Source organism: Pan troglodytes, chromosome 9 (assembly GCF_028858775.2).
Source record: "Pan troglodytes isolate AG18354 chromosome 9, NHGRI_mPanTro3-v2.0_pri, whole genome shotgun sequence".
In the NCBI taxonomy this organism is placed as follows: domain Eukaryota; kingdom Metazoa; phylum Chordata; class Mammalia; order Primates; family Hominidae; genus Pan; species Pan troglodytes.
In genome coordinates, this window is record NC_072407.2 from 109,123,884 (window position 1) to 109,133,471 (window position 9,588).

Sequence of the window (9,588 nt, forward strand, 5' to 3'; positions counted from 1 at the left end):
AAAGGACTGTCTCCGTTCAAAGAGGCCCCCCAAAATCGGTACATATTTCCTAATATTTTCTTATTTATCCATAATCAACCCCCAACATCCCTCCACCCCTGAGAGAACACATGGAAGAAAAAGCGAGCCGTGGGCCTAGTAGCTTCCACCAAGGAACCATTAGGGAAACATAATTCACACAAGGACAACATCGTGTTTTACAGCTCAGATGCCAAAACGTCCTTAGCAGCTACTGAATGAATCACTGGGTGTCTTTCACCTTTCCCTGGATACAAAATTAATTTTTCTAAATCCTTAATCATCTGTTCTGGCAATATTCCAAAGAAGAGTCTTCCCCAGCAGCACTTAGGCTAATTAACTACCTTGGGTTTTACCTATTTAGGCATTCAAATTACTCCTTTTGTAACAGATATTTTGCTTGCCAACATTTAATTCTTCATATCCAATGGTAAAACTGATACGGGCCATTAATCTCTAATGCTTTTCTACTAAGGAGATTGTAATTCAATTCTAAAAAAATGTTTTAAAATGTGTCTCTTTTCATAAAAGCCTAGGGATTCTTTTCCTTTTTATTTTCCCTCAACTCTCTAAAAAAAGAAATTAAAATAATTTTCTCATATTCTCTTAATAGAAAATTGCTTTCAACCACCAATCTGTCTTAATGCTGAGCCATATGGACTGATGCCTGTGACTTGAACCATGGAAGAACTGTTCATGGTAACATGAACCCAAGGAAGCGTGTGACTTTCATCACACAGAGCTCAGGTTGCCTGATTTCCTGGTCTTTTCTTTGATTCCACCATATCTTTGTGCTTTCACACACACGTCTAATTAATCCCCAAATCCTGTTAATTTTATCTCCTAAATTTTGGAGAAAAATCTAGGTGATAAAATTGTACCCTCCTGCCAACTAACCACCTGTGTCTTGATTTAAGCTTTACTATCCCTCCCCTGAGCTGTAACATCCACTTTCTGGCTGGCCCCATACTCCAGTTTGTTCCCACTCAATTCCATTTCCACCAAAATGACCTTTTCAAGCTCAAATATGGTATGTAGCTTTCCTACTTAAAACTCCTTAATCGTGCCTCACTGCCTACAGGAGACAGTCCAGACTCACTAATAAAGCACACGAAGTCCTCCAAGGCCTGTTATGCCCAATTCCACATTCTTCTTTCCCTATCAAAGCCTGCATCACATCATATGCTAATTCCCCAGGCACAGCATGCACTTTTACACCTCCATGTCTTGGTTCATGCTGTCCCTTCATCTGGAACATCTTCTTCCCACCCCCTTTGTCTTTGCCTACCTCCTTTCATGCTTTAAACTCATCCCCAAATCTCACCCTCACTCCCAGTGCCAGGATCCTAGAAGTCCCTCTTCATACTGCTCCAACCCGTGTGCATGCACTTAACTCTGTCCTTACCTCTTAACATTGCCTCTGTCCTTGCACTTAACATAAGCTGTATTAATCTGGAATTATCTGGAAAAGTTCATTTTCTCTACTTATGGGCAGAAATTATGACTTCATCTTCTTTGTGCGCCCATGGCCCGAAAATACCTGAATAAGTGCTCGTTGAATAAATGTAGGAACTATTGCAAAATAACATATTTCCCATAAGCTTCAAGGTTCTTTGCTGCTGCTGCCCCAACATGTCCATTATGTGGTTCACATATTGGTAAAAATATAAAATGGGCATGATCCTACAACTGAGAGTTTCTCACTTTGGGTAGGGCAGATACAAAAAAACTACTTTTACCTAAATACAGTGTTAAGGTTAGAATAGAGTAGTTTATATTGAGTGTGATCTTTGCTTCGAGTAAGGGAGAAAAGAGAATAATTACCATGAAATTTCATAAACTCTGCACAGGAAAGTCATCTCATCCAAGCCCCAGTCACCAGAAAAAGAATGAAGCCATCTTAGCTAGTCCAAGCCTCTCTTTATCTTTTAGTCACCTTGCCATGGAGGCAAATCGAGGTCTAGATTGAGGTAACTCAGCTCCTTACACTATGCGGTTGTTCCAGCATGAGCCACTTCTTCCTGCTTACTTCCATGAACGGGCAGGTAGCAAAAGTATGAAAGCCAGTAGGCTCATTTTGGTAGCAAAAGCAGCAGGAGCCAATGGCCCAACCCCAGGAAGTCAATGAATTATTCTCTACGTTTAACTCCATAACAGCATCCACCGTCATTATCGATGCATCTCAGGAATCATCAGGCACCATCCAGTTTGCTGGATGCACTGAGACAGTCAGTCCCTGAGTGAAGAAGCGGAGCTAGAAGAGGAAAAGTACAGACAGCCTTTAGGATGTGTAAATGAAGTGAGTCATTTAGTCAGGGGGGTGAGAGGGGTTGGGGTTTTAAAAAAAAAAGAATATAAGGAAAATTTGTTATATGATTTGTGGCCAGCACAGTCCAGAGGAGGAAGGTAGCACTTTTACTAAACAGAGGGGATGGCTTCCTGGCCATAAAGACTGAACTCACCTTCAGGACCTCTCTGTTCTTCCAGCTTGGCCTAGTGCTGGGTTTTGCTCCTTTCTGGCCTCCATATTGAATATGTGGTGGCTTTACCCTCAAGGGAGTAGGAACAGCCATGCAAGACAGGTTTTGTTTTTGTTTTTGTTTTTTAACTACTTTTTGTCCCCCCCTGAGATGGGGTCCTGCTCTGTCGCCCAGGCTGGAGTGCAGTGGCACGATCTCAGCTCACTGCAACCTCCACCTCCCGGGTTCAAGCGATTCTCCTGCCTCAGCCTCCGGAGCAGCTGGGATTACAGGCGCCCGCCACCATGCCCAGCTAATTTTTTAATTTTTAGTAGAGACGAGGTTTCACCATGTTGGCCATGCTGTTCTCAAACTCCTGACCTCAGGTGATCCACCCACCTCAGCTTCCCAAAGTGCTGGGTGTACAGGTGTGAGCCATGGTGCCCGGCAACTACCATTTTAAATTACTATAAAGTATTCTATATTCATTGCAAGAAATGTTTACTACAAATAAGTGGAAAAAATAAAACCTTCCATAATCACACAACTCAGCAATCAAAACATATTATAGGATAAAAACAGAATTATAGTACTTAGGAAACTTGCTTTTGTAAGTTAACAGTAAGTTATGCACATGTTGCCCATGTTGTGAAGTGTCCTTTTATAATGTCATTTTTAGTGGCTGAATATTATTTCATTGTGCAGATGTACCATAATTTATTTAACCAATTACAAATTGATAGACATTTAGATTTATATCCAATTCATCTTATTTTTAGCACTTGCATGATGAACATCTTTGTAGTAAAATGTTTACAATCTATAATGCCCTAGAAGAAATTGCTGCCATAGAATTAGTGCATCAAATATATAAATGTACTGATGCTATTTATATGTAAAGCTAAATTTCCCTGCAAAAAGTTTCACAAATTTATACTCTCACCTGCAGGAGATAAATGTATGCATTTCCCAATTTCCCACAAAGAGTTTTTAAAAGAAAAGCAACTGAATATATTCTCAAAGCTCCTATGTAGAAACCAGTCTATTGATCACAGTTTATTTATCTGCTTGATTTCAATTCAACATTTATTGAGTACTTCTGTGCTGAGCAATAGGGATAGAACCCATATGCTTAATGAGCCTAATAATGAATGTTCTACTCAACTTGGCCAAAATAGTCACACTGGCTGATATAGAAACACCTATACAAGTATTTTAAAAGTATTTTAGGGTTAAGATTTCCATTTTGAAATCCTTCTTCTATAGATTATGATGTTTGTTTAGCCTCTAACTAAGAATTAATGACAAAGAGTTCACAACTGATCCAACACATGTCCAAACTGAGAGTCTTTAATCAGGGAAAGACCTTTATTGTATTAAATTTAAAATTTCTCTCTATAAATTCCACATATTGGTTCTGCTGTTACCTAGGGAAGAATCTATTTCCTCTTCAAATATGTTATCTGTTCTTCAAGACAAGCAGCCTCAATTCCTTCCACATTCCTAATAAAACATTATTTCCAAAATCTTTCCACGATCTGGAATGCCTATAATTATTTTGTGTTCCTTCTCCTACATCCTGGTGAATCTCTACTCATCCTTCATGGTTCAACACAAATGTCACCTTTCTTGACACTTCACCCACTATATAACCTGTCCAGAATTAATTGCTTCCCTTTCTGTATTCCGATAGCATCATTTTGTACATATCTTTATTATAAGCCTTCACTACCCAATGTGGTAATTATTTGTTTGCATTACTGTCTTTATGACTCACCTGTGACCACTTTGAGGACAAAGTCTATGTCCAAAGCACCTGAAACCATACCTATTAGACATGGTATGTACTAAAAAATGTGTATTAAAATGAAACAGTAGTTTATCATCTAGTACTAATCTGATATCTAGTAACAAAAGTGAGACATGGATACAAATGACTACAAGTCATAAAACATAGAAGATGGTAAATATCATGAGATGATTACAATTAGGTTCTGTGTAAATGCAAAGATACGGCATTTAAAAGATAAGAATGAGAGATATCCTTGAAAGCCAAACTGAGGACATTGTCTTCTCACCATAGACAATGTGAACACATTCTGAGCAGCGTGGGCAGAAAAGCTCAGAGGAAGGAGCAAGGGAAAAGTCCACTGACAAGCTATAAAGAGTATAAACCAGGATCAGTAATAGCATAGAAAGGATAAAAAAGGAAACCATTGGGAGAAAAGACGCAATAGCATTTGGTCACAGATAACTTCTGGGTCAGGGAAGAAAGAGGAGGGAGGGAAATCCATCTGAGATATCCAGCTTGGGTAATTAGGATACTATTGCTACCCAAATGTAAATTAATAACTCCAGAAGATGAAACTTGCAGATGTGGATTTATAGCCCATACACTGAGTTAGCTTTTTTTTTTAATTTGAAGGCTTTTAGAATTAGTATGTTATCTTCAACACACCACAATCCCCACTACTTTCTTTTGTCATGGAGTCAGGCCATTTTACTTATTTATATTTCATACTTGGCCCCTGTAGGAATTTGATTTTATGATTCCTAGCAACAAAAATTTAAAAATCTATAGTAGAATGAACTAGTTTAGGACAAACTGTGGTAGCTCAGTGGTTCCAAACATTTCTTTAGCATTACAATCCTTGATTAAATTAAATCTCCCCTAGAAGTCCCACATATTTAAAAAAAAAAAAAAGTTCTCCAGTTAGTAGAAGCACTTAGAGCCCTCATTTTCACAACCATCAGTCCCAATCTCATTTGGCACTTAAGACATTCTCATGAACCTTAGGGACCTGGAAACCATAGTTTGAAAACCTCTGATATGAATGATAAATTGAGATTTATAGATATTGCTTTTGAGGTACCAACAGATCTACAGGTGAAAATGTTCAGCAAGCCACTGGGTAGAGACAACAGGAGACTGGGAGAGAGTTAAGGTCTGGATAAAGATTTGAGAACCATCTGGAAGAAGGTGATATTTGAAGCCATGGTAAATAAATGAGAAGAGTGAGAAAATAAGTGGGCAGGAAAATAAAAGAATACAGATAAGAATAGGCCTTTTGGGAATGCCTACATTTTTAAGGTGGGTGAGGAGGGAAAAATCAGCCCAATAGACAGATGAATAATCTGACAAGTAGAAGGAGAATCTGAATAGTATAAAATATTAGAAATTAAGGTAGCAGTTTCAGGAAGAGAAGAGTGATAGAGAGTGTCAGATAAGCCAGGAAGGAAGATGGCATTGAAGAAAGGTAATCTGTTAGACCACTAACAGATGACTAAAACGATAGCACTACAAGAAGCAACTTCGGAATTATGGTGGAGACAACAGGCAGAGAGCAAATGGGATAAGGAGTGAACAGGCAGAGTGTTTACTCTCTTGAGACATTTGAAGGTCAAAGAAAAGATATAAATAGGTTGATAATGTGAAGACCTCACCAGGAATATGGAGAGGTTGCTAAGAAATATGTCAGGTGATAGTGGAAAATATTTTTATGGCAAGTGGATGCTTATATTTCTTTAGTTCAACCTGGCAGAAAAGTGAAGACATACCACAAGCTCCCCACAAGTGGTTTCTAAACTGTTGTAGGGGCAGTTAGCACTGAAGGGCTGGTGAAGTCTCCTCTAGGCTTGAGTGTCTGTGGCTGTGTATCGGGTACTGTCTTAAAGGAGATCTCCTCCCCAGTCGATCAATAAAGATTATATATCAATAGGGCAAGTGAGTTTGTTTTGCCTATGGGGAGACAGAGGAAAAGGAACCATCCCAAGATGATGAAAGCATGTGGATCACCTTCAGGCTGGGAGGTATTCTTCTAGGATATACCAGATGTACCAATATCTGTTGTGACAATTTGGCTCTGCTCAATGTTGTAAGGTAATGGTCAGGGTTTCAATTCCTGTGTAACAATACACATTTCTTTATTTGATCTGGAGTATATTACATCCAGGGCCAGTGGTCTTGTAAATGCTCACCACTGAAAATAAATAAAATCAGGAGAAAGTGAGAATGTGTCTGAACAAATTATCCTATCATGAAAAGTAATTCAAAGTGATGGCGTAGTGGTGTGAGTCAGAAGAGACTCTTTCCTCTGTGAAGGACAACGCTTCTTATTGAAGCTAAGCCCAAAGAGAAATAAATTGGACTATAACACACAGATTTCAGAATCTTGAAAACATAATCACAGAGAATATAATGCTAAGAGTTTGATGATAAGAATTTTAGCCACTAACATTTATGAATCCTTTATTATACTCCAGGCTCTTTACATACCTTGTCTCATTTAATCCAAATAGAAATTACGTAAAGTAGAAATTTCCAATTTTACTTTTCATTTGAGGAAAGAAAGATTCACAAGGGCTAGGTAACTATCTAAGGTCACAGGGTCAGTAAGTGACAGAGCAGGATTATAACTCACATATCTCTTATTTATATGTTAGTGGTTCCCCAGCATTCTACACTGCCTGACAGTAATGTTAGTATAACCCTGTACTCCACATCTGCAGATTGACTGAGAGAGCCCCATTTACTCTTTGAAGGTCAACTTTTCACCAATAGACCACGTGCTTTTGGCAGCTTTTGGCCTCGGCAGGACTGTTTGCATCACTGGGCTCAGACCACACTTCATGTGCCCCAGAAAGGTAGATTGTGTAAAGGAAATAAAATATAAAACTGTTTCAGTCTTGGAGCAGCACCAGACAAGAAAGCACACAAATATAGTTGGCAATCCCTGACACCTGAGGAGGCTCCAGATCAGCAGGGTGACCTCGCCCAAATAATGACACTTGAAAGCCAAGACTATTCAAGTAAGAATTAGATATGTATGGAGATTTTCCAAAGGAGAGGCAGTAAAACTTTCTTCACACAAGCTATTCTTCCCTACCAAAGGTTTGGGAGGGAAGGAAAGATAAGGGTCCTAGCCAGCCTTCTGCTGGGAAGTGTCAGCCATGCCTAGGAGCCCATCATTCATCATTGTGTGGCACAGATGATTACTATGAACAGCTCAGGTGTCCATAATAATGGACTGGATTCAGTTTTCTATTTATCAAATCCTAACTGTATGGTGGATAAAACTTCAGTCTTGCTGTCAAGGCTTACAAATCAGTTTCTCCTACACTAATGTAAATCCCAAGGTTTGGCTCCTCTTGCCAAAATGGATCCCATACATACAATACATACTTGAGGGAAAACAAAAATACCATATCTCTCTTATTCCTGAAAGAGTTTCAGGACATTAAAAATTATCTAGTGCCCAAGGGAGAGAATACAGTCATGGGTTCTTAGTTTCTGTTTCTGGTTGGGCTAGTAAAGCCCCTTCCTCATCCCTCTTTTCCACTTATCACTAGAGACAGACACTAAAAACCATGGCTTCAGGCTGCTAAAAGCCTAAAACAAAACAAAACAAAACAAAACAGAAAAACAACAACAACAAAAATAAAGAGGGTTGTACAAACTTAATATAGTCTTTCCCTCTGTGCCTTAAAAAAGAAAAGTGTGGCTTGTTGTTCCTCACTATGCTGAGAGCACTCTGGTTGAGATTGGGTGCCATGAGGTGTAAAGTGATTGTCAAAATTCAGATCAACAATGAAAACAGTTCTCTGATTTAGAGAAAGCCACTGGATTCCCACAAAACCTGGCCAGGTGTGGGCAACAGGGAAAGACGGAGCAGGTGAGAAATGAACCAGATCAGTGGTATCATAATAGTTGTGACTACATTTCCTCATCAGTAAAATAAAGCACCTTGGGAGGCCAAGGCAGGCAGATCATGAGGTCAGAAGATGGAGACTATCCTGGCTAACACAGCAAAACCTCATCTCTACTAAAAATACGAAACAAAAATTAGCTGGGCATGGTGGCACGTGCCTGTAGTCCCAGCTACTTGAGAGGCTGAGGCAGGAGAATCACTTGAACCCAGGAGGTGGAGGTTGCAGTGAGCCAAGATGATGCCACTGCACTCCAGCCTGGGCAACAGGCTCCGTCTAAAAAAAAAAAAAAAAATACCAGTGGCAGTGATATCATTCAGAACCACCACCCCGTGTGTCAATAACCAGCCCATAAAAAGTCTATGCCCTTCAAATATCACTACCTCTTCAGAATAACCAGGAACTTTTACTGCTTAACCAAAGCAACATGGGGTTCTACCAACCTACTACTTTCTTATTGCTACAGTAGACTACATAATCTTTGATTGTCAAAAATAAATAACCAGAAGTCCATACTGATATAAATACTAATAAATGACTGAATAAATAAATGGGGGAAAGAGACAAATCTCTTGTGCAGAAAAATTCCAAATTATTTATATAGATAAACTGCTCTCAAAGAGATGGAGTATAACTGCTCACTCCTTAAGCGTGGGTTGTGCAGTGAATTCCTTCCAAAGAGTATAGTATGAAAGGGGAGAAAAAACAATAACCTCACAGTGGAGAAGCCTTACATATATACTACTACAGCCAGGTGATCAAAGTTAACAACAGCAATAAATTATATTGATAGTATGTACCCTTCATATGATGTGATGAAAATGGCACTTTAGGATGGGTGCAGTGGCTCATACCTGTAATCCCAGCACTTTGGGAGGCCAAGGCAGGTGGATCACTTGAGGTCAGGAGTTCAAGACCAGCGTGACCAACATGGTGAAACCCCATCTCTACTAAAAATACAAAAATTAGCCAGGCATGGTCGTGGGCACCTGTAATCCCAGTTACTTGGGAGGCTGAGGCAGAATCACTTGAACCCGGGAGGCAGAGGTTGCAGTGAGCCAAGATCATGCCACTGCACTCCAGCCTGGAAGACAAGAGCAAGACTCCATCTCAAAAAGAGAAAAAAAAAAAAAAGGCACTTTAATTCTGTGGTCTTCCTCCTAAAAACCCATAACAGACTAGTTATGAGAAAAACATCAGACAAATCCCAGTAGAAGTACGTCCTTGAACATGCCTGACCAATACTCCTCAAAAATGTCAAGGTCATAAAAAACAAAGAAAGTCCATGCTATGGTCTAAATATTTGCATCCCCCTAAAATTCATATGTTGAGATTCTAAACCTCAAGGTGATGGTGTGGGAGATTATTAGGTCATGAGGGTGGGGCCCTCCTGAAGAGAATTAGT